The sequence below is a fragment of the Rattus norvegicus genome, chromosome 13 (assembly GCF_021556685.1).
Source record: "Rattus norvegicus strain SHRSP/BbbUtx chromosome 13, alternate assembly SHRSP_T2T, whole genome shotgun sequence".
Classification (NCBI taxonomy): Eukaryota; Metazoa; Chordata; class Mammalia; order Rodentia; family Muridae; genus Rattus; species Rattus norvegicus.
The window spans coordinates 68,981,565-69,007,579 of NC_141546.1; the positions used below are offsets into that span (position 1 = coordinate 68,981,565).

General features: G+C 42.4%; 1 long non-coding RNA gene across 2 annotated transcripts in view; it reads left to right on the plus strand.

Moving 5' to 3' along the window:
• Window positions 1-26,015, plus strand: part of LOC148001695 (uncharacterized) — a 94,964-nt gene that overhangs the window by 17,304 nt on the left and 51,645 nt on the right. Inside the window, exons 1-3 of one of the 2 annotated variants that reach the window (XR_015636035.1) lie at window positions 179-285; window positions 14,029-14,150; window positions 25,912-26,002. This is a non-coding gene — a long non-coding RNA (uncharacterized LOC148001695). Of the gene's footprint in view, window positions 1-178; window positions 286-14,028; window positions 14,151-25,911; window positions 26,003-26,015 lie in introns of those variants that run through there. The other variant, XR_015636036.1, reaches the window with a different exon arrangement.

Sequence of the window (26,015 nt, forward strand, 5' to 3'; positions counted from 1 at the left end):
CACTCTGGACCCCTTCTAGGGAGGAACTGTACAGTTACCAGTTGCTACCATGTACCTCAAGCTGGTTAAACCTAAATACCTTTGTAGAATCTTACTTATTCTGTTTCTCAGAGAAGAGAGTTGGCCATGCCTCGGGGAAGTTGCACAACTTGCTTCAAGCCACAGGGTTAGTGAGGTCAGAGTTAAGATTCCGATTACAAAGCTGTCTCTGTATGAGATCCTACTCTGTCTTTTTTATTGCTAAACTGGACTACCTTCTCTTCAGATGAGACTGAAATGAGACAGGTATGTGGAGTGAGGGCAACGAAATTTGTATTTGAAGTTCTCTCTCTCTGTTCTCTCTCTCTCTCTCTTTCTCTCTCTCTCTCTCTCTCTCTCTGTGTGTGTGTGAAATATTCATTTGCTGGTGTTCTTTAATTTCTTCAAAATGAGACAATAGTGCCTCCCTTAATTTCAACACTTTACAAGCCATGATGATTTCCCCATATTTCTAGGTTTCCAAGGTTTATACTTTGTTATTTTAAGGATTTATTTTTTAATTAAGTGTATGAGTCTGTGCAATTGGGCACAGATGCCTGTAGAACCCAGAGGTGTTGAATCTTGTGGGGCTGCAGTTACAGGTGGTTGTGAGCCACCTGATGTGGGTTCTACAAACCAGGCTTGGTGTCTCAGTGTTTCTACTGCCGAGATAAAACACCATGATCAAAAGCAGCTTGGGGAGAAAACAGTTGATCTCATCTTATAGCTAATAATCCAGGAAGTCAGGACAGGAATTCAAGGCTGGAACCTGGAAGTCGGAACTGAAACAAAGGCCATGGAATGATGTTTACAAGCTTGCTCTTTGTGGTTTGCTCAACTGTATAGTGCCTAGTACAGGAGTGGCACTGCACTCAATGAGCTGGGCTCTCCCACATCAATCACCAATCAAGAAAATGTACTACAGGCTTGTCCACAGGTCAGTTTGATGGGGGAATTTTCTGAGTTTCCCTCTTCCAAAATGACTGTAGCTTGTGACAAGAGGACATAGAACTAGCCACACAATGGTTAAGAGCAGAAAGGGCTCGTAACCACTGAGCCAAACTCCCAGCTCACGGTTTTCATTGTCACAGATTTCTGTAGGTCTCGATCATGATTGCTATGGATTGTGTCATTTAAGAGGGCCTCTCTGATCTTGTGGGAATTTTGATATCTCTATTTAATTGAGCCAGATAGATAGAGAATTGCTCTTCCTTCAAATTCTACAAAATGGGATGCTCACAAAGTTTTCGTTGTGGATTTTATAAATGCATTTGATAAGGAGTGAAAAGGGACATTACCCTAGCCACACAGTGGTATCCCATTGAATACAATTCACTCTTTTTCTTAATAACTATTTAGGTTTTCCCTATGCCTGTCTACTCTGGTCAGTTTTCTGAGTCCTCCATTTTTCTCTTCTTACATTTTTTCCCTTTGTTTACTCCTTCTTCTTATTTGTTATTCTTGAAAATGCCCCCCCCCTTTTAAATTGTGACTTGTCAAGCAACTTGTCCTTACTCTCTTATGCAAGGTTCAACCTTTCTTTGGAGATAAAAGTTCTTTTAAGTTCTGTGGTGATTAAAAGTGCTGTTCATGCAACGAGACCCAGCTGTTTGGTTTAGTTTTATATTGCCTGTGTGTAGAAAAGAAAAGCCATCTATTAAGGTAGGAGTTGTAGAAGGAAGGGCAAGAGTAAGAAAGGGCTGAAGAAAGGTGGGGAAACGCCAAGTCTTCTGTAGGGAAGTGGAAACAGTACCAAAGGGAACCAGGATCCGGAATGTGGGAGAACTCAGAACTCAGCCATGCAAATGAACAGAAAGGAAGGAAGGAAAAAAGGAAGGAAGGAAGGAAGGAAGGAAAGAAGGAAGGAAGGAAGGAAACTTAAAATTGGTGTGTCTGAGGTCAGAAGCCTTCATGGTTGATTACCGAGCAAGACAAAAAGGTAAAGTACTCTCAAAAGACAACAACTGCTCACGCCCTGGACTACAGTCCCATTGTGACAATGAGAAAGTGACCACAGGGGAAGGACAAAGAAGATGGGGGCGGTGTTGATTGCCCAACTAAACAAGAAAGGGCCATGTGAGAGAGAAATATAGAGGAGATGCGGTTCAAAAGGAATTAAGACCCAATATCTTCAGGGCTTCCTGGCACCCTGGGGCCCAAATCCCTAGGAGACCCCAATATCCAGTGGTCCCCAAGGAAAGAAACTGGTCCTACCTCATGGCTCTCCTCCTATTTTATCCCCAGATTCCAGACTGCCAAAGGTTCAGTGGTTGAGGCAGCCCACCTTACTTACGCTTTCCAAAAGTCAGATGAAAACAGCCATTGGGAATTCAGAAGTCCCTCCCAGGAGGGTGCGGCCTGGCTGCCTGCAGTGCCCGCTTTCAAGTGGTCAGCTCCTGTAGGAAAATGTAGTCATGTAATAGCTTGTCTCTCCTCCACTTCTCTTCCTAACATCCCACTCTCTTTTTAGGGAACAATGTTCTCTCTTGCCTGCTGCTATACATATGGGGGCTGGGAGAGTGGGCATTTCATTTCCCTAGACTTGAAACTGAGTGCCTTTCTACTTTGAAATTGTCTCAGTCTACATGTGCTCCACTTCAGCATCCTTTGGTCCTGTTGCTCGTCTATTGCCTTCTCCCTGCTCCGGTCCCACATCTCCCTTTTAATGTTTTGGATCTTCATTTGCTGTTCTTCCAGTCAAATGTCTGGGGAGAAGAGCAGGGAAGCAGAGTCTTCCTCAATAGAGTGGGTCGTTTCTTCAAAGGCCTTCAGCATGTCGTGGGTGATCTACTTGTCACCTCCTGAAACCTCGTCATTTCTGCCAGTTCTTCCCCTCTGCTGCTCCTGCCTCCAGATCAGGTCTCTGGTAGCTTGAGATGATGTGCCCATGGCACAATTAGGGGTCATTTGAAAACTGTAACAAATGTCCCTAGTCATAGGTCCAAAAGGAGTCTTGGTGGGTGGTACCATTAGCTGTAAAGCTTGAAGCAGATTGCAACTGTCTTGCTCAGAAGAGAGAATCCCAAATCAGAGAAGCTTTTTTTTTTTTTTTGATAAAATATTCCGGACCAGATTTCAAGCTGCTCTGGCATCAAACAAGAGTCTTCCTGTTCTCGATGCAATGCTTCCCTCCCGCCCTCCGAAACGACTTCAGACTTGCCAGTCACAGGCAGAAGCTCCTGACACTTATTTGCAGGATCCTTGACAACCATTGTCTTATCCCATAATAGCCCTCTTCATTATAGTCCTCCCCAGAACCAGAATAGAGCTCCCTCGGTTCAGTATGTAGGGGATTTGTTGCAAAAACAAATGACAGTTTCCTTTCAATATTTCATCATCTAGTCGCACATTTTCGATACGTGGTATTTCTAAGTCAACAACCGAGGACAGCAGATGATCTCTTGGTGGGGCGGTGAACCAGAAGCAATCACCAATCTTTGGAGCTTCCCCTCTGCATTTATGGGCTCACAGGACCACCTGGTTCCTCATCACAGAGATCAAATGGACCATGATTGGGAAGAGCTGGAAGGCAGGGTTCTTATTCTTCTTCACAGCACCTGCAAGATGTAAGCTCTCTTGTGGCGGAGCTGAGCCGAATCTGCAGTTTGCTAGCAGCTCACACGGCTGTTCACACAGACATCTAGTTCAGGGGCTCGTTCTCAAACATGAGTTCAGAAAGCCTCAGGATCCAGGGGCATACAGGTTCAAAGGTTATCAGGACAGGGAGACAGACGCAAGCCTGCCTCAGGAGCAATACAGTTGGGAGAACAATGCAATCACCAACACCCTGTGGTTATTATTGTTTTTAATTACAAAAAACATAGTCCTTTAGAATTTTATTTTTTATTTAAAATGCAAAACATTAGCCTTCCTTGTGGCATTTTCCAAAGAAAGCAATGTTAGATATTTATCCTTCTTCCTCCTTCTAGCCATTATCCCTGCTGTACTCTTCCCACCCGTAGGACCCCCTTTCTGTTCTCATATCACTGGTCCCTTTGTCTTACCACCTTCCTCAGTGCCTCTTGTTCCCCCTCCCATGGCCTAGGTTTATACGCTGTGCCTACTCATACCCCCTTGTTTACATAATCCATACAGACACTGAAGGTTAGGATTTACGTATGAAAGATTATGCCTCCCTGACTCAGGATCACCTCACTTACCATCATTTGGAGATGTACCCATTTTTCTGGAACTTCCATAATCTCACTTTCCTTCACATCTGGGTTTAAAAATGCCTCTGAGCCTTCGAGCGAACAGAGGAGACCAGGTTGTGTTGGGTTACCTCAATAGACCTCTGCACATAACTCTGGGATGGACTGATTCACTCCAGACCTCTCAAGTCTTTACATACTTGAAATGAAAGTGTTGAGAAGAAATGGCGTGCTCATTGACATTTGACCTACTGGCTCTTCTAGATTGGGGTCTACCAACTTTGCTGGGCACTCCTGCCTGCAGCTGCCACACAGCCCCCTGCATCCACCCAGCCCCCTGCATCCACACGGCCCCCTGCATCCACATGGCACTGAAACAAACAAACGAATAAGCCAATAGCAGGACTCTGATGTCAAGCGCTTGTTTTCGGTGTGACATTTGGAAGATTGATAACCTGTGACTGCTAAGAATTATGCAGAGACTCCGAAGGCCCTCAGAGAAAACATTTTCCCCTCATGAGCAATGCAGTTCCCAAATTCCAGAGCCACGTGAGGAGTTGTTATGCCCTGCTTTATATTTTATTCATTTTAGTTTAAGCCATCATTTCATTTTTTTTTTAAAAAAGGGCAAATGATTCCTACAGCAAGAACCTTTACAGGCAGATGCAAAACCCTGTGCTGAAACTGGAAAAAAAATTTTTTTAAATGCCAAGAAAAACAGTTAAACGTGTGTGGAGCATTAGCTAGGGAGGTGTGCATGTGTTGGAGTGGGGGTGTCTTCTGAGTCACTTCCCTAAATTTAGCAATGCAGTTTTTTTTTTTAAAAATAAGCCTTTAAGAGCTGTTTCCCAGAGATCCTGTTATTTCTCTGCATGTGCCTTACGTAAGTCTTTGTCACAGGCCTAAAGAACAGGCAGATAGGAAGGGTGTGGCCCCTTCCACAAAGAACCATGAAGTTCAGAAATACTCAAAGACTAAGGAACTCAAGCCTTCCTTTGGAGACTGTCTGCTGGAGATGCTGTAAGCTAAGTGCTTCCCACTTTCATACTGTGGGACGGTTTGATATTTATTCACTTCTCCATGTGGAGTAGGACTGTCACTATTGTTAATCATTCCCAAGAGCATTGGCATAACTCTTACTGGATTCTTCAAGGCATTCATTTTCTTTGCCATCTACCCTCGTTCCTTTGTTCTCTCTCCCTCTCCCTTCCCCCCTCCTCCCTTCCCCCCTTCCCATTTTCTTTTCTGTAGATTCACCTCATGAATAATTTCTAAAAGATGTGGAAATCCATTTCGTCAGAGTTTGTTTCCAGCTTATGACTAGTAATTGCTCACATGGCTCCTCTGAGCTTCCTTTTAGCAATTGGTACATAACGACTGGGATTCAGAAGGTCTGCTAGGCACTTGTGTACTATGTAAGTGATGCTATTGAAAAAAAAATGCCACTTTTAAGTTGGACAAATGACCTTCCCTTCTGTTGTTAGCTCCTCTTTGCTGTCTCTGCCAAGGCTTTTGTGTAGGATCAGTTATCCTGAAGGCAAATGCCCGCTTTTTTCTAGAAGCCCCTTCTGATTTCTGCATCCCCACTCTGGCAGTGTCCCCACCCTACCTATCCATAAACAAACCTCTTGCCAGTCTGCAGTCCTACTCGATCTTTTTCTGTCCTATTATGTTGCTGAAGAGTGACTGCCATGAATCCTAGCCAGATGGACACCTGGACAAAACTGACAACCAATGTCAGCAATTAATAACCAATAATGCATGTATATATTAGCCATCTAAGATAGTAAAAATTGTAACAGAGATTTATTTAGTTCTCACTATTATGGACATATTGCTTCTATTTTGGGCCTTGCCCTAGGCATGAGTTCACACTAGGTCCTCGCTTATATCCTTGAGGTAGAGAGAGAGATCCACAAGAGCACATTTTAAGAAGAGGAGACATATAGGTTGGTAGAGTAGTTTGGTGAGACAAGGTTGCAAAGAAGACTTCATTAAGATGCTGGAGACATCATCTGAGTGGGCAGAAGCAGCAAGATTGATGGAAGAGCATTCCATGCAGGGGAAGAGCAAGCGCCCCTGAGGTGGGGACAACTCAGATATCCACAGATAGAGGGGCGTGTTCCGGCAGTGTGCTGAGGGGAGAGGGAAATGGAGCTGGTAACCCCTGAATTGGCTACCATCAAGCTATGGCACTCTTGGTAACCCATGCTATGAAATGTTGATTTTAGGTAATTACAGCCTGAAGTCGTTTGAAGGTTTTGGAATCATCCAACTTAAGTATCAAGGCACCAAGCATTCCCTTAATATTATGACCTTGAACTTCAAAAACTAAGAACTAACTCAAGCCACACCCAGAAAGGGCTCCAGTCTGTCCTAGATCACAGTCCTAACCTCCCAAAACATCTGACCAACCCACTCTTCAGCTTCTCACATGCAGCAGAACGGCTTGGGTGCTGCCTCCCTCCTTTCTCATACCTCAAAGAGAAAACAATGTTTGTGTAGCCCATCTAAAATCCCAAGGTGTCTCAAGAGACACTCAACACACAAAGGGACTTTCTAGACTAGCTGACACTGTAAGATCCCTCTTGGTTCCCTTATTTGGCTCCCCTAGAGTTTATGACATTTCCTCATGATGCCACAGAAGCAGTGAAATAGACATTTAAATTGAAGCAAGACTAAAAACAGAAAAGTCAGCAATGATTAACAAGGCCTAGTTCACCTTTTAAAGCACTAGACAGCTTAGACAATTAAAGCATCGCTTTTGTGTGCTTTCTCCTGACAACCATAGAGTTTTTTTTTAGACACATTCGGTCTTAGTTACTTGTCTGTTGTTGTGATAAGACACCATAATCAAGGAAACTTATTGAAGGAAGATTGTATTTGGGATTTAAAGTTGCAGAGGGTTAGAATCCATGACAACCATGGCACAGAGCATGGCAATAGGTTGGCAGTCATGTTGCTGGAACAGTAGTTAAGAGTTCAGAGCTTGAGGCAGAGAGAGCTAACTGGGAATGGCACAGGTCTTTTTAAAAACTCAAAGCCCTGGAATAGAATTGAAGACCCAGAAATGAACCCACACACCTATGGTCACTTGATCTTTGACAAAGGAGCCAAAACCATCCAATGAGGGTAAAAAACAGCATTTTCAACAAATGGTGCTGGTTCAACTGGAGGTCAGCATGTGGAAGAATCCAAATCGGCCCATTCTTATCACCCTGTACAAAGCTCAAGTCCAAGTGGATCAAAGATCTCCACATAAAACCAGTTACACTCAAACTAATAGAAGAGAAAATGGGGGAAAGCCTCAAACACATAGGCTCAGGGGAAATTTTCCTGAATAGAACACCAATGCCTTAAGCTCTAAGATCAAAAATCGACAAATGGGATTTCATAAAATTGCAGAGCTTCTGTAAGGCAAAGGACACTGTCATTAGGTCAAAATGGCAACCAATAGATTAGGAAAAGATCTTTACCAATCCTACATCCGATAAAGGGCTACTATCCAATATATACAAAGAACTCAAGAAGTTCGACTCCAGAGAATCAAATAACCCTATTAAAAATGGGGTACAGAGCTAAACAAAGAATTCACAGCTGAGGAATATGGAATGGCTGAGAAGTACCTAAAGAAATGTTCAATATCTTTAGTCATCATGGAAATGTAAATCAAAACAACCCTGAGATTCCACCTCACACCAGTCAGAATGGCTAAGATCAAAAACTAGGTGACAACAGATGCTGGCGAGGATGTGGAGGGAGGAACACTCCTCCATTGTTGGGATTGCAAACTGGTACAACCACTCTGGAAATCAGTCTGGAGGTTCCTCAGAAAATTGGACATTGTACTCCCTGAGGACCCAGCTATACCTCTCCTGGGCATATACCTAAAAGATGCTCCAACATAAAACAAAGACACATGCTCCACTATGTTCATAGCAGCCTTATTTATAATAGCCAGAAGCTGGAAAGAACCCAGATGCCCTTCAACAGAGGAATGGATTAAAAAAATGTGGTACATCTACACAATGGAATACTACTCAGCTATCAAAAACAATGACTTCATGAAATTCATAGGCAAATGGATTGAACTAGAAAATATCCTGAGTGAGGTAACCCAATCACAGAAGAACACACATGATATGCACTCAGTGATAAGTGGATATTAGCCCAAAAGCTAGAATTACCCAACATACAATCCATAGATCACATGAAACTGAAGAAGAAGGATGACCAAAGCACAGGTGCTTCACTCCTTCTTAAAATTATTCATAGTAGGGGATAGGGAGGCAAAGTTTGGAGCAGAGACTGAAGGAATGGCCATTCAGGGCCTGCCCCACATGGGTATACAGTCTCTCTCTCTCTCTCTCTCTCTCTCTCTCTATATATATATATATATATATATATATACACACACACACACACACACACATATATATATATGTATGTATATATATATATATATACAGTCACTGAAACTAAGAAGTGCATGCTGACAGGAACTGGATATAGATGTCTCCTGAGAGGCTCAGCCATAGCATGTCAAATACAGAGGTGAATGCTAGCAGGAAAACATTGAACTGAGAATGGGACCCCCGTTGGAGGAATTAGAGAAAGGATTGAAAGAACTGAAGGGGCTCGCAACCCCATAAGAACAACAATGCCAACCAACCAGAATTCCCAGGGACTAAACCATTATCCAAAGAGTACACATGGAGAGACCCTTGGCTCCAGCTGCACATGTAGCAGAGGATGGCCTTGTTGGGCACCAGTGGAAGGAGAAGGCCTTGGTCCTGCCAAGGCTGGACACCCCCAGTGTAGGGGAATATCAAGGCGGAAGGGAGGAGGACACCCTTATAGAAGAAGGGGAAGAGGATGGAATAGGGGGCTTATGTCCAGGAAACCAGGAAAAGGAATAACATTTGAAGTGTAAATAAAAAAAAATCCAATATAAGAAAAAAGGATGAGGAAAATAATAATAATAATAATAATAATAATAATAATAATAATAATAATAATAAAACTTCAAAACCCATACCTAGTGACACACCTAGTCCAACAAGGCCACATTGCCTAATTCTTCAAAAATATGAGCCCACGCGGGGCATTCTCATTCAAACTACAACACTCCCTTTCTCGGCCACCCTCATCACTTGCCCTCCTGAAGTGGCCTGCCTGGCTCACAGATGGTGGAGCTTTAATCTTCTGTCTTTCTAGTTGGCAAATTTCAATTCAAGCTATGGGCAGAGAGGATGCCACCATAGCTTATAGAGTTGGAGTTTTTTGTTGTTGTTTTTGTTTCTCAGTCCCTTTGCTGATTGCCATGGTACAAAATAAATTTCTTAGGAAAAGTTAGAATCGTGGTGTGAAGGAATACACCATGGAACAATGAGCCGTGTGCCTCAGAGGGTCAAAGGTCACACTGCTACAACAGAAAGCTCCCACTGATCCCATTACTCCCTACTTTACCCGCTCTCAATGACAGCCGTTCACCCAATTCCCCAGCATTGCCACAACTCAAGCAACTGGGCCCTGATGGCCGAAGGGTTAGCCTTATTGTCTTTTCTGGTTAGCTTTAGGCTCGACTTGCCTGTTCTCTTTACTTCCCGTTGTGCTGGGAGACTTTTCAATATTGGGTGGCAATGATTTCCTTCCCTGTAGGGAGGGCTGTTTCTTCAGTCCTCATCTCAAGAATTTGGTAGGACTCCTGAAGGCAAACCTCTTCCCCAGTGTGGAGACCTAGTGTGGACGTGGTCTGAAATGTAAAGCCTCAGGCTAGTCCACACCCAGTCTCCAGTAATCAGTCGGTTATCCTAAGTGTTTCTACCTGACACCTGCAGCAGTAAATGACAATTGCCTGTGCACACCTGTCTCCATTGATCTCCGTTTGCCTTCTCAGACAGATCAAACTTACCATTCAGGGTTTCTTTCTCCCAGGTAGTTTTTTTGTTTGGAGGGCAAGATCTACAACTTCCAAAGTCTTCCATGTGATAGACTGGCTAGCAACTGGGGATTCTTGTCGTTAAAGCTCTTGTGGACAGTGTCTCCATAGCAAACATTCAGGAAATGTTTTCTGAGTCAAAGTCTCAACCAGTGAAAGGGAAGCATTAAATTAGAGGCTCGTCCACAAAGACGCTTCAAGTCTCACTCCATGTCACTTCTGGTTTTGTTTTCTTAGTTTGCTTTTGAGATAGGATATCCCTGTGTAGCCCAGGCTGGCCTCAGACTCACAGCAGTTTCCTTGACTCAGAAAATGTTTACTAAGTACTTGTTCTCTAGACAGTCTATCTACAAAAGGTCTTCAAAGTCTAGAATCCCACAGTCACCAGTCGATTGTGTAGGGAACTTTGGATGCTATAGAGTTTGCGCTCTGAAACAACAAACTGGGAAAAAGAAAATCCCAGTTAGCACTGTAGGCATGAGTTCTGTTTGATGCCCTTTTCAAGGCTTTATAATTTTCCATCACTGAGCTGCAGTGATGCATTTATTAAAATAAATGATAGAAAATGAAGATGGATAGCACACACACAAACACACACACACACACACACACACAAATATGAACAAAAAGAATCACTCCTTAGAGGGGTGAAGAAGCCTCAGAATTTCCCATCTATCCTTTTTTTTTTTTTGGCAATTTTTTTTAATTAACTTGAGTATTTCTTATTTATTTCGAGTGTTATTCCCTTTTGCGGTTTACGGGCCAACATCCCCCTAACCCCTCCCCCTCCCCTTCTTTAGGGGTGTTCCCCTCCCCATCCTACCCCCATTGCCGCCCTCCCCTCAACAGTCTAGTTCACTGGGGGTTCAGTCTTAGAAGGACCCAGGGCTTCCCCTTCCACTGGTGCTCTTACTAGGATATTCATTGCTACCTATGAGGTCAAGTCCAGGGTCAGTCCATGTATAGTCTTTAAGTAGTGGCTTAGTCCCTGGAAGCTCTGGTTGCTTGGCCTTGTTGTTCATATGGGGTCTCGAGCCCCTTCAAGCTTTCCAGTTCTTTCTCTGATTCCTTCAACGGGGGTCCTGTTCTCAGTTCAGTGGTTTGCTGCTGGCATTCGCCTCTGTATTTGCTGTATTCTGGCTGTGTCTCTCAGGAGCGATCTACATCCGGCTCCTGTCGGTCTGCACTTCTTTGCTTCATCCATCTTGTCTAATTGGGTGGCTGTATATGTATGGGCCACATGTGGGGCAGGCTCTGAATGGGTGTTCCTTCTGTCTCTGTTTTAATCTTTGCCTCTCTCTTCCCTGCCAAGGGTATTCTTGTTCCCCTTTTAAAGAAGGAGTGAAACATTCACATTTTGATCATCTGTCTTGAGTTTCATGTGTTCTAGGCATCTAGGGTAATTCAAGCATTTGGGCTAATAGCCACTTATCAATGAGTGCATACCATGTGTGTTTTTCTGTGATTGGGTTACCTCACTCAGGATGATATTTTCCAGTTCCAACCATTTGCCTACGAATTTCATAAAGTCGTTGTTTTTGATAGCTGAGTAATATTCCATTGTGTAGATGTACCACATTTTCTGTATCCATTCCTCTGTTGAAGGGCATCTGGGTTCTTTCCAGCTTCTGGCTATTATAAATAAGGCTGCGATGAACATAGTGGAGCACGTGTCTCTTTTATATGTTGAGGCATCTTTTGGGTATATGCCCAAGAGAGGTATAGCTGGATCCTCAGGCAGTTCAATGTCCAGTTTTCTGAGGAACCTCCAGACTGATTTCCAGAATGGTTGTACCAGTCTGCAATCCCACCAACAATGGAGGAGTGTTCCTCTTTCTCCACATCCTCGCCAGCATCTGTTGTCCCCTGAGTTTTTGATCCTAGCCATTCTCACGGTGTGAGGTGAAATCTCAGGGTTGTTTTGATTTGCATTTCCCTTATGACTAAAGACGTTGAACATTTCTTTAGGTGTTTCTCAGCCATTCGGCATTCCTCAGCTGTGAATTCTTTGTTTAGCTCTGAACCCCATTTTTTAATAGGGTTATTTGTCTCCCTGCGGTCTAACTTCTTGAGTTCTTTGTATATGTTGGATATAAGGCCTCTATCTGTTGTAGGATTGGTAAAGATCTTTTCCCAATCTGTTGGTTGCCGTTTTGTCCTAACCACCGTGTCCTTTGCCTTACAGAAGCTCCCATCTATCTTTAAGAGGAGGCTGTGTTTAGACAGCACTCAGGGACTTCCAGGCCCTTTAATCTGTAGCTTGCTCAGTAAGTTCAACAACAACCAGCGGCAGACACTCCGAACAATTAATGTCTCCCCCCAGAGGAGTGGCCAACACCCAGGGACAGCTGCACCACTCCTGATCCATCTTGCTAGTGCATTACAGCACCGCGGACAAGTTTAACGCTGCCAGTGACATTGGAAGAGCACTTACCTCTGACACCAGGGAGCAGGCATTCTCACGTTCATTTTCTAAGCTCCCCTTCCCCTTCGAGACAGGGTTTCTCCGTCATTTTCTCTCTGCGGATTCCCAGATCTCTGCAGTGTATTCCTTCTTGATTTGCCTCGTTCTCTGAAGAATTGGGGCAGAGAGACCTTCCATGGTGCAAGTGAGCTCTGTAGAATTGGACTTATTACTTAGCATCTCTAAAATCCTACTTCGTTACTGAAAACTGGGGACAACAGTAGCTGCTCCGGAACAACTGTGTCTTTGCAAGGTTAAGTTGAATGACGTAGGTGAGATACGAGACCTCACATCCAACACAAGAGAGTAAGAGAATTGTGGCAATTTTTGGCTGTGTTTATCCATCATTACCACTGTTACTTTCAATTTTCAATAATCCATATTCCTGTTTCTCCCAGGTCCCTTTTCTTTTGCCTACATTAAATCATTAGTTCTGATTTTCCTGTTAGCTTACAACATTCTTTACATAGAGTTTAGAAGTTTATGTTTTTATATGCCAAATATGTTTTCAGTCCATAAGTGAGGGTTTTATGATGCCCTAAGCACTGTGATGCTGAAGCTGACTTGGGCTAGGAGGACCTGGGATGCTCTCCAACTTCTAGTACAATATGTACACAGTGGCTTCCTGTGAAAACTATTACCTGAAGACTGACAGAGGTAACTTAGCTCTACTCCAGTCTCCACAGAGACTTCACTCCAGCTCTCCCACTGTTTAGCTGAGGAAACAACCTCAGAGAAAGCTGTGGGGGTGTGTGTCTCAGTTTCTTTCCAACCTCCACCTTCTTAGCCTCTAGGGGGGTATCATCTGGCTTCTGAGGCTGAGTGCTGAAAGGAGGGATTGAAAACATTCCCCCTAGGCAAGGTTCTCTTCTGGTCCCAGAGGGTGCCTTCTGAAATATGCATGACCTAGTCATTTAGAAACATATCCCATTAAATGAGGCATTTTTTAAAGAATGGGAAATAATTTATAAAGATAAAAATATTTCATCCGTTTCACAAAAGTGCAAAAATAAAATCTGTACCGTCACTGCTGGCTTCCAAGAGGGAGGCCAGGGAGGGAGGAGAGACAGAAAGTCTTGTGGTTGAAGCTAAGGGAGACCAGAAGCTTGATTGACAGGTAAGTGGAGGGAGGATCTTGGACAAAGTAGTGGACAAGAACTGTTCTTCAGTTCTGACCTTATTAAGTCATCCTCAGCCTGACACTTTGTTCCTAGAAGGTGATCCACCACAGGGGTCCGAACTCCACCCAGTCTCCATTCCTCCGCCTCTTCCTCCTCCTTAGCTCCCTTTAATTGGATAGTCTGAAAACAGAAACCAACTTGACCCATTTTGAAGCATGTTAAACTCTGGTGGCTATGTGACTTCTTCTTCTAGCCTTTGCCTCCAAACCTAGCCTTGTTACTTCTTAAAACAGCAGCCACATCTAAACTCTGGCAGTTCTCTCTGTCCCACAGGAAGTTCTGCAGGCCCATGTACTTCAAGCCTCTACTGAAATGCCACCTTCTGGAAGAACCTACTAGGTAGCGCTCGGATCCCAGCCATTCCTTCCTGTCTGCATTCCCTGAGTTTCCCCATCGTAAGTATCACCTTCAAACACACTGTACAACTCATTTTATTCATCCATTGAGAGCAAGAGTTTCCATGTCTCATTCATGAACGAGTCCCCCGTTCCTACTCTTCACATTGCTCGTTACATGATCTGATGCACAGGGTTTATGAAATCCTCAGTCACACCTCCTAATGGTGTAGAATGGTGGTCATCCAAAAAGATTTAAGTGAAAGGGTCTCATCCCGTGCATGGTTTAGCTTGTCATTTTAGTGAGAGCTGACAGGGATCACAGGGTGGCCTCAAGTGAAGTCACCAAGAGCTCCCCAGGCAATCTTTGATGGTACCTGGTGAACACTCCTAAGATTTGTTCATCTCATATTATGGAAACAACAGTTCCCATATTTGTGCTTTTAGGAATCACAAAGAGATCTTCCAGTGGCCTTTCCTCTGCCTGGAGCACAGCTGCATTCTAAGGTATAGGAAGTGGAGACACCTTTTGAATGCTGTGTGCAAAATCTTTTTGTTTTTAATCTTTGTGTTCCTAGCTCGTAATAAACAAGTTGGCGACTATGAGAAATTATACCAATCACAGTTTTATGCAATTGGTGGATAGCTGTAAATACATCTTTACTTTGTACCCTATTGTGAAGAATCCTGTCTAACGTCCAAGACAGGATGTGCTTGCTCTGACTGTTTTCCCTACATCAGTCGAAGAGTTAAGCAGCCTCTGTACCTTTCAGGGAAGGTAGAAAGTATGTACTGACAGCAGGGAACAAGACAAAGAACTCAGGACCCTTTTCAAAGGGAGTAACAAACGAGGCATGGCAGGCAGCACGCTGCTCTGGAACCCAGGTCAGAACATGAGCTCCTTCCTCGTCAGTGCTGTGAGCTTGGGCAAGCAATGAAACATGGTGGAGCTTCATTTTCATCCTCACAAGGACACAGTAGTTTCTCTGGCTATTTCCTAGGATTTAAAGATAGTAACAAAAATGACTGGTGTCGAGTGTTTCTGTGTAACAGATGCTATTAAAAATGTGTGTGTGTGCATATCTACACATACATATTTATATATTTATGTGTGTATGCATGTCTGTATATGTAGTATATAACAAACTGCATAAGTCAAGAGCAGAGCTCAGTGAAATTGTATATATACGTGTATAAGGTTGCTGCCGATATAAAAATGTAAAATAGTGCCAGCATCCTATAAGAAACTTCCTATCACTTCCTGATCTGTAACTCCCAAAGGTAATTGCTGTTTGATCTATATTCCAACAGATTATACTTACTTCTGACCTTTAAGGGCATCCTACAACTTAAAGCCATCATGCATTTTATGGCTCTTTTCATGAAGCCTCCCACCATGAGATCCAACCATACTGCATGTATAAATATGTCCTCATACTCTTATGGCCTATATTTTACCATATGAACTTAATTTCTATTTTTAACTATTTATTTGAAAACCCTTTTATTATTTTTTTTGAGACAGAGTCTTATCCAATAACTGAGGCTAGTTAAAATTTGTTATATAACTCAGGTTGGCCTGAACTTGTAATTATTCTGTTTCAGCCTCCTAAGGGTTGGGATTCTAGGCATGGCTATGAGTATATTTTTCATACAATATGTTATTAATAAAATTCAGATTGACTTTATCCTTTGCTGTTATTTTATATTACATTATAGTGCAAGACTACTCATGGGTATGTTTTATTTCATTTTGCTATAGAACTGTGATGGTTGGAAGACATTAGATCTACAAACTGTGGCTTTACCATTAGTATCAACAACACTGGCTTTCTAGCATGTCCCTACCAACTTATCTTCCCACTAGCAAAAATACAGGAAAGTTCCAGGTATCTACTCTTACCAGTGCCCAGCATTGCTAAGTTTTAGAAACATCAGTCACCCCAATAGAGGTATTTGCTTGATAACTTGCACTGCTGATTAGATTTCCATGTGTCAATCACCCATTGCATCATACCTTTTGGAAGTCCAGACCTCTGTTGCTTGGCTTTGAGGCAAGTTATACTTTTATTGACTCTTTTAGAATTTATTATATTCTGGATGTGAATATATTGTCGGGCTTCTATTTTACAGATATCTCTTCTTTTACTTCTGCACTGTTTGCTCTATCAATACACATCCATAAAGACTGCTTCTGGTGTGAGGACTATATTTTATTCATTTCTGTAGTGTCCCCACTGTCTTGGTTAGGGTTTTATTGCTGTGAATAGATACCATGACCAAGGCAACTCTTATAAGAACAACATTTAATTGGGGCTGGCTTACATGTTCAGAGGTTCATTTCATTATCAAGGTGGGAGAATGGTAGCATCCAGGCAGGCATGGTGCAGGAGGAGCGTAGAATTCTACATCTTGTTCCAAAAACAAACAGAAGACTGGCTTCCAGGGAGCTAGGATGAGTGTTCAAAGCTCACACCCACAATGACTCATTTCCTCCAACAAGGCCATACCTACTCCAATAAGGCCAACTCTCCTAATAGTGTCACTCCCTGGGCCAAGCACATACAAACCACCACACCTGCCCTCATTTGATGTCTTATTTATACAATTAGCAGTGGACTTTTGCTAAAACACTACTACCATTTCTTGTCCTTCAGTCTTTCTTAAAATAGTTTCCTTGACTGGGCACAAGGATGCATATTTTTTTTCACGCTTCCATACTTTATTTTTTTATTCTAACACATGCACAGAAAAGAGGTAGTATTTATGTTGCGATTCACTAATTGTGACATAACTCTCTACTGTTAGAGCTAAGAAATTGTGTTAATCACTTCAGTGGTATTTCCTCCACATTGAAATGTTGTCCTTGAGTTTACCTTGTTTTATACTTTGGAATTTTATTTTCATTTTTTTTATTAACTTGAGTATTTCATATATACATTTCGAGTGTTATTCCCTTTCCCAGTATCCGGGCAAACATCCCCCTCCCCCCTCCCCTTCCTTATGGGTGTTCCCCTCCCAACCCTCCCCCCATTGCCGCCCTCCCCCCAACAGTCTAGTTCACTGGGGGTTCAGTCTTAGCAGGACCCAGGGCTTCCCCTTCCACTGGTGCTCTTACTAGGAAATGCATTGCTACCTATGAGGTCAGAGTCCAGGGTCAGTCCATGTATAGTCTTTGGGTAGGGGCTTAGTCCCTGGAAGCTCTGGTTGCTTGGCATTGTTGTACATATGGAGTCTCGAGCCCCTTCAAGCTCTTCCAGTTCTTTCTCTGATTCCTTCAACGGGGGTCCTATTCTCAGTTCAGTGGTTTGCTGCTGGCATTCGCCTCTGTATTTGCTGTATTCTGGCTGTGTCTCTCAGGAGCGATCTACATCCGGCTCCTGTCGGTCTGCACTTCTTTGCTTCATCCATCTTGTCTAATTGGGTGGCTATATATGTATGGGCCACATGTGGGGCAGACTCTGAATGGGTGTTCCTTCAGTCTCTGTTTTAATCTTTGCCTCTCTCTTCCCTGCCAAGGGTATTCTTGTTCCCCTTTTAAAGAAGGAGTGAAGCATTCACATTTTGATCATCCGTCTTGAGTTTCATTTGCTCTAGGCATCTAGGGTAATTCAAGCATTTGGGCTAATAGCCACTTATCAATGAGTGCATACCATGTATGTCTTTCTGTGATTGGGTTAGCTCACTCAGGATGATGTTTTCCAGTTCCAACCATTTGCCTACGAATTTCATAAAGTCGTTGTTTTTGATAGCTGAGTAATATTCCATTGTGTAGATGTACCACATTTTCTGTATCCATTCCTCTGTTGAAGGGCATCTGGGTTCTTTCCAGCTTCTGGCTATTATAAATAAGGCTGCAATGAACATAGTGGAGCACGTGTCTTTTTTATATGTTGGGGCATCTTTTGGGTATATGCCCAAGAGAGGTATAGCTGGATCCTCAGGCAGTTCAATGTCCAATTTTCTGAGGAACCTCCAGACTGATTTCCAGAATGGTTGTACCAGTTTGCAATCCCACCAACAATGGAGGAGTGTTCCTCTTCCTCCACATCCTCGCCAGCATCTGTTGTCCCCTGAGTTTTTGATCTTAGCCATTCTCACTGGTGTGAGGTGAAATCTCAGGGTTGTTTTGATTTGCATTTCCCTTATGACTAAAGATGTTGAACATTTCTTTAGGTGTTTCTCAGCCATTCGGCATTCCTCAGCTGTGAATTCTTTGTTTAGCTCTGAACCCCATTTTTTAATAGGGTTATTTGTTTCCCTGCGGTCTAACTTCTTGAGTTCTTTGTATATTTTGGATATAAGGCCTCTATCTGTTGTAGGATTGGTAAAGATCTTTTCCCAATCTGTTGGTTGCCGTTTTGTCCTAACCACAGTGTCCTTTGCCTTACAGAAGCTTTGCAGTTTTATGAGATCCCATTTGTCGATTCTTGATCTTAGAGCGTAAGCCATTGGTGTTTTGTTTAGGAAATTTTTTCCAGTGCCCATGTGTTCCAGATGCTTCCCTAGTTTTTCTTCTATTAGTTTGAGTGTGTCTGGTTTGATGTGGAGGTCCTTGATCTACTTGGACTTAAGCTTTGTACAGGGTGATAAGCATGGATCGATCTGCATTCTTCTACATGTTGACCTCCAGTTGAACCAGCACCATTTGCTGAAAATGCTATCTTTTTTCCATTTGATGGTTTTGGCTCCTTTGTCAAAAATCAAGTGACCATAGGTGTGTGGGTTCATTTCTGGGTCTTCAATTCTATTCCATTGGTCTATCTGTCTGTCTCTGTACCAATACCATGCAGTTTTTATCACTATTGCTCTGTAATACTGCTTGAGTTCAGGGATAGTGATTCCCCCTGAAGTCCTTTTATTGTTGAGGATAGCTTTAGCTATCCTGGGTTTTTTGTTATTCCAGATGAATTTGCAAATTGTTCTGTCTAACTCTTTGAAGAATTGGATTGGTATTTTGATGGGGATTGCATTGAATCTGTAGATTGCTTTTGGTAAAATGGCCATTTTTACTATATTAATCCTGCCAATCCATGAGCATGGGAGATCTTTCCATCTTCTGATGTCTTCTTCAATTTCCTTCTTCAGTGTCTTGTAGTTCTTATTGTACAGATCTTTTACTTGCTTGGTTAAAGTCACACCGAGGTACTTTATATTATTTGGGTCTATTATGAAGGGTGTCGTTTCCCTAATTTCTTTCTCGGCTTGTTTCTCTTTGTGTAGAGGAAGGCTACTGATTTATTTGAGTTAATTTTATACCCAGCCACTTTGCTGAAGTTGTTTATCAGCTTTAGTAGTTCTCTGGTGGAACTTTTGGGATCACTTAAATACACTATCATATCATCTGCAAACAGTGATATTTTGACTTCTTCTTTCCCGATCTGTATCCCCTTGACCTCCTTTTGTTGTCTGATTGCTCTGGCTAGAACTTCAAGAACTATATTGAATAAGTAGGGAGAGAGTGGGCAGCCTTGTCTAGTCCCTGATTTTAGTGGGATTGCTTCGAGTTTCTCTCCATTTAGTTTAATGTTAGCAACTGGTTTGCTGTATATGGCTTTTACTATGTTCAGGTATGGGCCTTGAATTCCTATTCTTTCCAGGACTTTTATCATGAAGGGGTGTTGAATTTTGTCAAATGCTTTCTCAGCGTCTAATGAAATGATCATGTGGTTTTGTTCTTTCAGTTTGTTTATATAATGGATCACGTTGATGGTTTTCCGTATATTAAACCATCCCTGCATGCCTGGGATGAAGCCTACTTGGTCATGGTGGATGATTGTTTTGATGTGCTCTTGGATTCGGTTTGCCAGAATTTTGTTGAGTATTTTTGCATCGATATTCATAAGGGAAATTGGTCTGAAGTTCTCTTTCTTTGTTGTGTCTTTGTGTGGTTTAGGTATAAGAGTAATTGTGGCTTCGTAGAAGGTATTCGGTAGTGATCCATCTGTTTCAATTTTGTGGAATAGTTTGGATAATATTGGTATGAGGTCTTCTCTGAAGGTTTGGTAGAATTCTGCACTAAACCCGTCTGGACCTGGGCTCTTTTTGGTTGGGAGACCTTTAATGACTGCTTCTATTTCCTTAGGAGTTATGGGGTTGTTTAACTGGTTTATCTGTTCCTGATTTAACTTCGGTACCTGGTATCTGTCTAGGAAATTATCCATTTCCTGAAGATTTTCAAGTTTTGTTGAATATAGGTTTTTATAGTAAGATCTGATGATTTTTTGAATTTCCTCTGAATCTGTTGTTATGTCTCCCTTTTCATTTCTGATTTTGTTAATTTGGACGCACTCTCTGTGTCCTCTCATTAGTCTGGCTAAGGGTTTATCTATCTTGTTGATTTTCTCAAAGAACCAACTTTTGGTTCTGTTGATTCTTTCTATGGTCCTTTTTGTTTCTACTTGGTTGATTTCCGCTCTGAGTTTGATTATTTCCTGCCTTCTACTCCTCCTGGGTGTATGTGCTTCTTTTTGTTCTAGAGCTTTTAGGTGTGCTGTCAAGCTGCTGACATATGCTCTTTCCTGTTTCTTTCTGCAGGCACTCAGCGATATGAGTTTTCCTCTTAGCACAGCTTTCATTGTGTCCCATAAGTTTGGGTATGTTGTACCTTCATTTTCATTAAATTCTAAAAAGTTTTTAATTTCTTTCTTTATTTCTTCCTTGACCAGGTTATCATTGAGTAGAGCATTGTTCAATTTCCATGTATATGTGGGCATTCTTCCTTGATTTTTATTGAAGACCAGTTTTAGGCCGTGGTGGTCCGATAGCACGCATGGGATTATATCTATCTTTCTGTACCTGTTGAGGCCCATTTTTTGACCAATTATATGGTCAATTTTGGAGAAAGTGCCATGAGGAGCTGAGAAGAAGGTATATCCTTTTGCTTTAGGATAGAATGTTCTATAAATATCCGTTAAGTCCATTTGGCTCATGACTTCTCTTAGTCTGTCTACATCTCTGTTCAATTTCTGTTTCCATGATCTGTCCATTGATGAGAGTGGGGTGTTGAAATCTCCCACTATTATTGTGTGAGGTGCAATGTGTGTTTTGAGCTTTAGTAAGGTTTCTTTTACGTATGTAGGTGCCCTTGTATTTGGGGCATAGATATTTAGGATTGAGAGTTCATCTTGGTGGATTTTTCCTTTGATGAATATGAAGTGTCCTTCCTTATCTTTTTTGATGACTTTTAATTGAAAATTGATTTTATTTGATATTAGAATGGCTACTCCAGCTTGCTTCTTCTGACCATTTGCTTGGAAAATTGTTTTCCAGCCTTTCACTCTGAGGTAATAGACATCTTTGTCTCTGAGGTGTGTTTCCTGTAGGCAGCAGAATGCAGGGTCCTCGTTGCGTATCCAGTTTGTTAATCTATGTCTTTTTATTGGGGAGTTGAGGCCATTGATGTTGAGAGATATTAAGGAATAGTGATTATTGTTTCCCGTTATATTCATATTTGGATGTGAGGTTATGTTTGTGTGCTTTCATTCTCTTTGTTTTGTTGCCAAGACGATTAGTTTCTTGCTTCTTCTAGGTTATAGCTTGCCTCCTTATGTTGGGCTTTACCATTTATTATCCTTTGTAGTGCTGGATTTGTAGAAAGATATTGTGTAAATTTGGTTTTGTCATGGAATATCTTGGTTTCTCCATCTATGTTAATTGAGAGTTTGCAGGATACAGTAACCTGGGCTGGCATTTGTGTTCTCTTAGGGTCTGTATGACATCAGTCCAGGATCTTCTGGCCTTCATAGTTTCTGGCGAGAAGTCTGGTGTGATTCTGATAGGTCTGCCTTTATATGTTACTTGACCTTTTTCCCTTACTGCTTTTAATATTCTTTCTTTATTTTGTGCGCTTGGTGTTTTGACTATTATGTGACGGGAGGTGTTTCTTATCTGGTCCAATCTATTTGAAGTTCTGTAGGCTTCTTGTATGCCTATGGGTATCTCTTTTTTTAGGTAAGGGAAGTTTTCTTCTATGATTTTGTTGAAGATATTTACTGGTCCTTTGAGCTGGGAGTCTTCACTCTCTTCTATACCTATTATCCTTAGGTTTGATCTTCTCATTGAGTCCTGGATTTCCTGTATGTTTTGGACCAGTAGCTTTTTCCGCTTTACATTATCTTTGACAGTTGAGTCAATGATTTCTATGGAATCTTCTGCTCCTGATATTCTCTCTTCCATTTCTTGTATTCTGTTGGCGAAGCTTGTATCTACAGCTCCTTGTCTCTTCTTTTGGTTTTCTATATCCAGGATTGTTTCCATGTGTTCTTTTTTGATTGCTTCTATTTCCATTTTTAATTCCTTCAACTGTTTGATTGTGTTTTCCTGGAATTCTTTCAGGGATTTTTGCGATTCCTCTCTGTAGGCTTCTACTTGTTTATTAATGTTTTCCTGTGTTTCCCTATGGGAGTTCTTCACATCTTTCTTGAAGTCCTCCAGCATCATGATCAAATATGATTTTGAAACTAGATCTTGCTTTTCTGGTGTGTTTGGATATTCCATGTTTGTTTTTGTGGGAGAATTGGGCTCCGATGATGCCAAGTAGTCTTGGTTTCTGTTGCTTGGGTTCCTGCGCTTGCCTCTCGCCATCAGATTATCTCTAGTGTTACTTTGTTCTGCTACTTCTGACAGTGGCTAGACTGTCCTATAAGCCTGTGTGTCAGGAGTGCTGTAGACCTGTTTTCCTCTCTTTCAGTCAGTTATGGGGACAGAGTGTTCTGCTTTCGGGAGTGTAGTTTTTCCTCTCTACAGGTCTTCAGCTGTTCCTGTGGGCCTGTGTCTTGAGTTCACCAGGCAGGTCACTTGCAGCAGAAAAGTTGGTCTTACCTGTGGTCCCGAGGCTCAAGTTCGCTCGTGGGGTGCTGCCCACGGGCTCTCTGCAGCGGCAGCAACCAGGAATACCTGTGCCGCTTCTTCCGGGAGCTCCAGTGCACCAGGGTTCCAGATGGCCTTTGGTGTTTTCCTCTGGCATCCGAGATGTATGTACAGAGATCAGTCTCTTCTGGTTTCCCAGGCTTGTCTGCCTCTCTGAAGGTTTAGCTCTCCCTCCCATGGGATTTGGGTGCAGAGAACTGTTTATCTGGTCTGTTTCCTTCAGGGTCCGGTGGTGTCTCTGGCAGGGGTCCTGCAGCTCCTGGGCCCTCCCCCACGGGAGCCCAGAGGCCTTATACAGTTTCCTCTTGGGCCAGGGATGTGCGCAGGGGTGAGCAGTGTTGTTGGTCTCTTCAGCTCTGCAGCCTCAGGAGTGCCCACCTGACCAGGCGGTTGGGTCTCTCTCTCACAGGGTCTGGGAGCAGAGAGCTGCTGCGGGCCGGGATCCGAGGGTGTGGGACTTCCGGTAAACACAGAACGTGCCCGGTCCTAGAGAAATTCTGCTTCCGTGTGTCCCAAGCTCACCAGGCAGCTTTCTTGCAGCAGAAAAGTTGGTCTTACCTGTGGTCCCGAGGCTCAAGTTCGCTCGTGGGGTGCTGCCCACGGGCTCTCTGCGGCGGCAGCAACCAGGAAGCAAGGATGCATATTTTTAATCCTGTCACTCAGAAGGCAAAGACAGGTTAAGTACATCTCTCTGAGTTCAAGACCAGCCTGGTTCACATAGTGAGTTTCACACTGACTGGAGCTACACAGTGAAGCCCTGTCTCCAAAAAGAAAATTCATTTTTATTTGTGAAACTGGCCCAGTGGAAACTTGGAGACCAATCACAGATGCTCTCCTAAATAAGGTAAGTTTTCTACCTGTATTTAGAGAGAAATACAGTCAAAGGCTCCTGAAGGAAGAATTCCTGCATCCGTGAAGATGCTTATTCTCTGGTTTTGAGTTCCTATGACTCTGTTCCTGTATTGTGATTACTCTCTAATGAGTAAGCCTGCAGTGTAGTCAACATCAGATAATATAGTGCAGAGAAAATTGTTTCAGGTCTTTGAACTAAAGACTGTTTTTTATGTTAAAATGTCCAAAACATACAATTATGGAAGATAATTTGCTTCAGAAAAAAAGGAAAGAAAAGAAAAGAAAGAATGCTAAAATCCAGTGCCAGTGGCTCGTGGGAAGTGTTCTTTGTGTGTTGTTTCAAGAGGGTAGATAGGTTAGGCTTTTAAAATTAAAATGAAAAATTTCCATTACTAAAGAAGCGAATGTGCAGAGTCCAAGGCACAGGGTCGCCTCCTGTCTGGTCGAATTTATATCACATAAGCAGGGGGGATGTGCATGAGTGGATCTGCCCGGTTGTTATGATCTCTGTTGCACATTATCCGTTATAAAGCTTAGAGGAACTGTCTAAATAGCAAGGGAATGGCTCGTCTATTCCGTGTGTGTGTGTGTGTGTGTGTGTGTGTGTGTGTGTGTGTGTATGTGTGTGTGTCTGTGTGTGTGTGTCTGTGTGTGTGTGTCTGTGTGTGTGTCTGTGTGTGTGTCTGTGTGTGTGTCTGTGTGTGTGTGTCTGTGTGTGTGTGTCTGTGTGTGTATGTGTGTGTGTATGTGTGTGTGTTTGTGTGTGTGTCTGTGTGTGTGTATGTGTGTGTGTATGTGTGTGTGTCTGTGTGTGTGTGTCTGTGTGTGTGTATGTGTGTGTGTATGTGTGTGTGTGTGTCTGTGTTTCTGACTCTAGCCTCTTGCCAAGAGAATCCCCAAAAACTCGAGCTGTAATTACTACATGTATTCTCAAGTCACAATCATGGGATTTGATGCTTACTAAATCAGACACAATAACATCTAACGAGGAGGGTAGCTTAGAAACCAAAGGAAAGTAGAAAAAAAAACATTTATATAATTAAAAAGACAGCAAGATCACATATATACATAAGAACAGAAGTTCCATTAATTTGATAATTTTGTGCCTGTGCAAACTGTCCTGAGTATCATATATCAGCTTTGAGTATAAGCTATGTGCAGATGACGTATCAATCCTAATAGGTTCCTTGCTGGACTTTTCACAGGCCCTCTGAAGTTAATAGACTATTGACCCAGAGAAGCACAGAAGAAAAAAAAAACCCAATTACTGTGACTGTAACAATATTGATAATTCACCTAGAATTTATACAAGAGTTTTTTCTTATATTCAGTGCATATTTCCTCTTGTTTTACATTACTGCACTCATAAAATGGACGCAATTTGGAGGCTGGAACAATTAGTGTTTCTACAGATGGCACTAAATTCAATTGAATCATTGGGCTTGAAATTGAATGTTGAGTTTGTGGATGAAATAGGAGAGAGAAGTCCTGACTCTCTCCTCATGCCTCTTTCAAAGAGGTTCTCCCTGCCTCCATGGTAGACGAGGTCATTTTCCCTGCCAACGCACCTTCCTTCTCTGAAATGGGTGAGAACAATTAGCCCAATGTCCTCTCATTATTTCTTTTTGGTGATTATGTTGATAGTAATTGAAGCTAAACTGTGTTCCGATACTTAAGCTAGTTTTTTTTTAATGCTCCAGTTTTTAAAATGTGTTTTAAATACTTTCTGTCACTATACAGAGCTACAGGGGCCTTTTTCCATGCAAGTGTATCATGTACTTTGAGCCCATAGCCCCATGCTCTACGATCCATTCCCTCTGAGCCCGGTCCCTTCCCACTAGTCCTCTGTGTTTCCTAGATAGCCTCACATCTGCACTCACATCGCCAACACATCTGTGATTCTATTTTGGAATCCACACGTGAGAGGAATGATAGAGTCCAACATTTGTCTTTTGGGGACTGACAATTTCTTTAATATGACCATCTCCAGTTGCATTCATTTTTCCTGCAAACAGCCTAACTTTAATTACTCCTCATGGCTGAAAAAAGTGATTATGCGTATAAAACACATTTTCTCCTTTGGTTCTTTTGTTGACAGATACCTAAGTATCTACATTGGTGCCATAGATTCGCTACCATGGATGGTGATGGGCAAGCATCTCTGCGAAGTGTTAACTTCAGTCTTCTGGGTAAATACTGAGA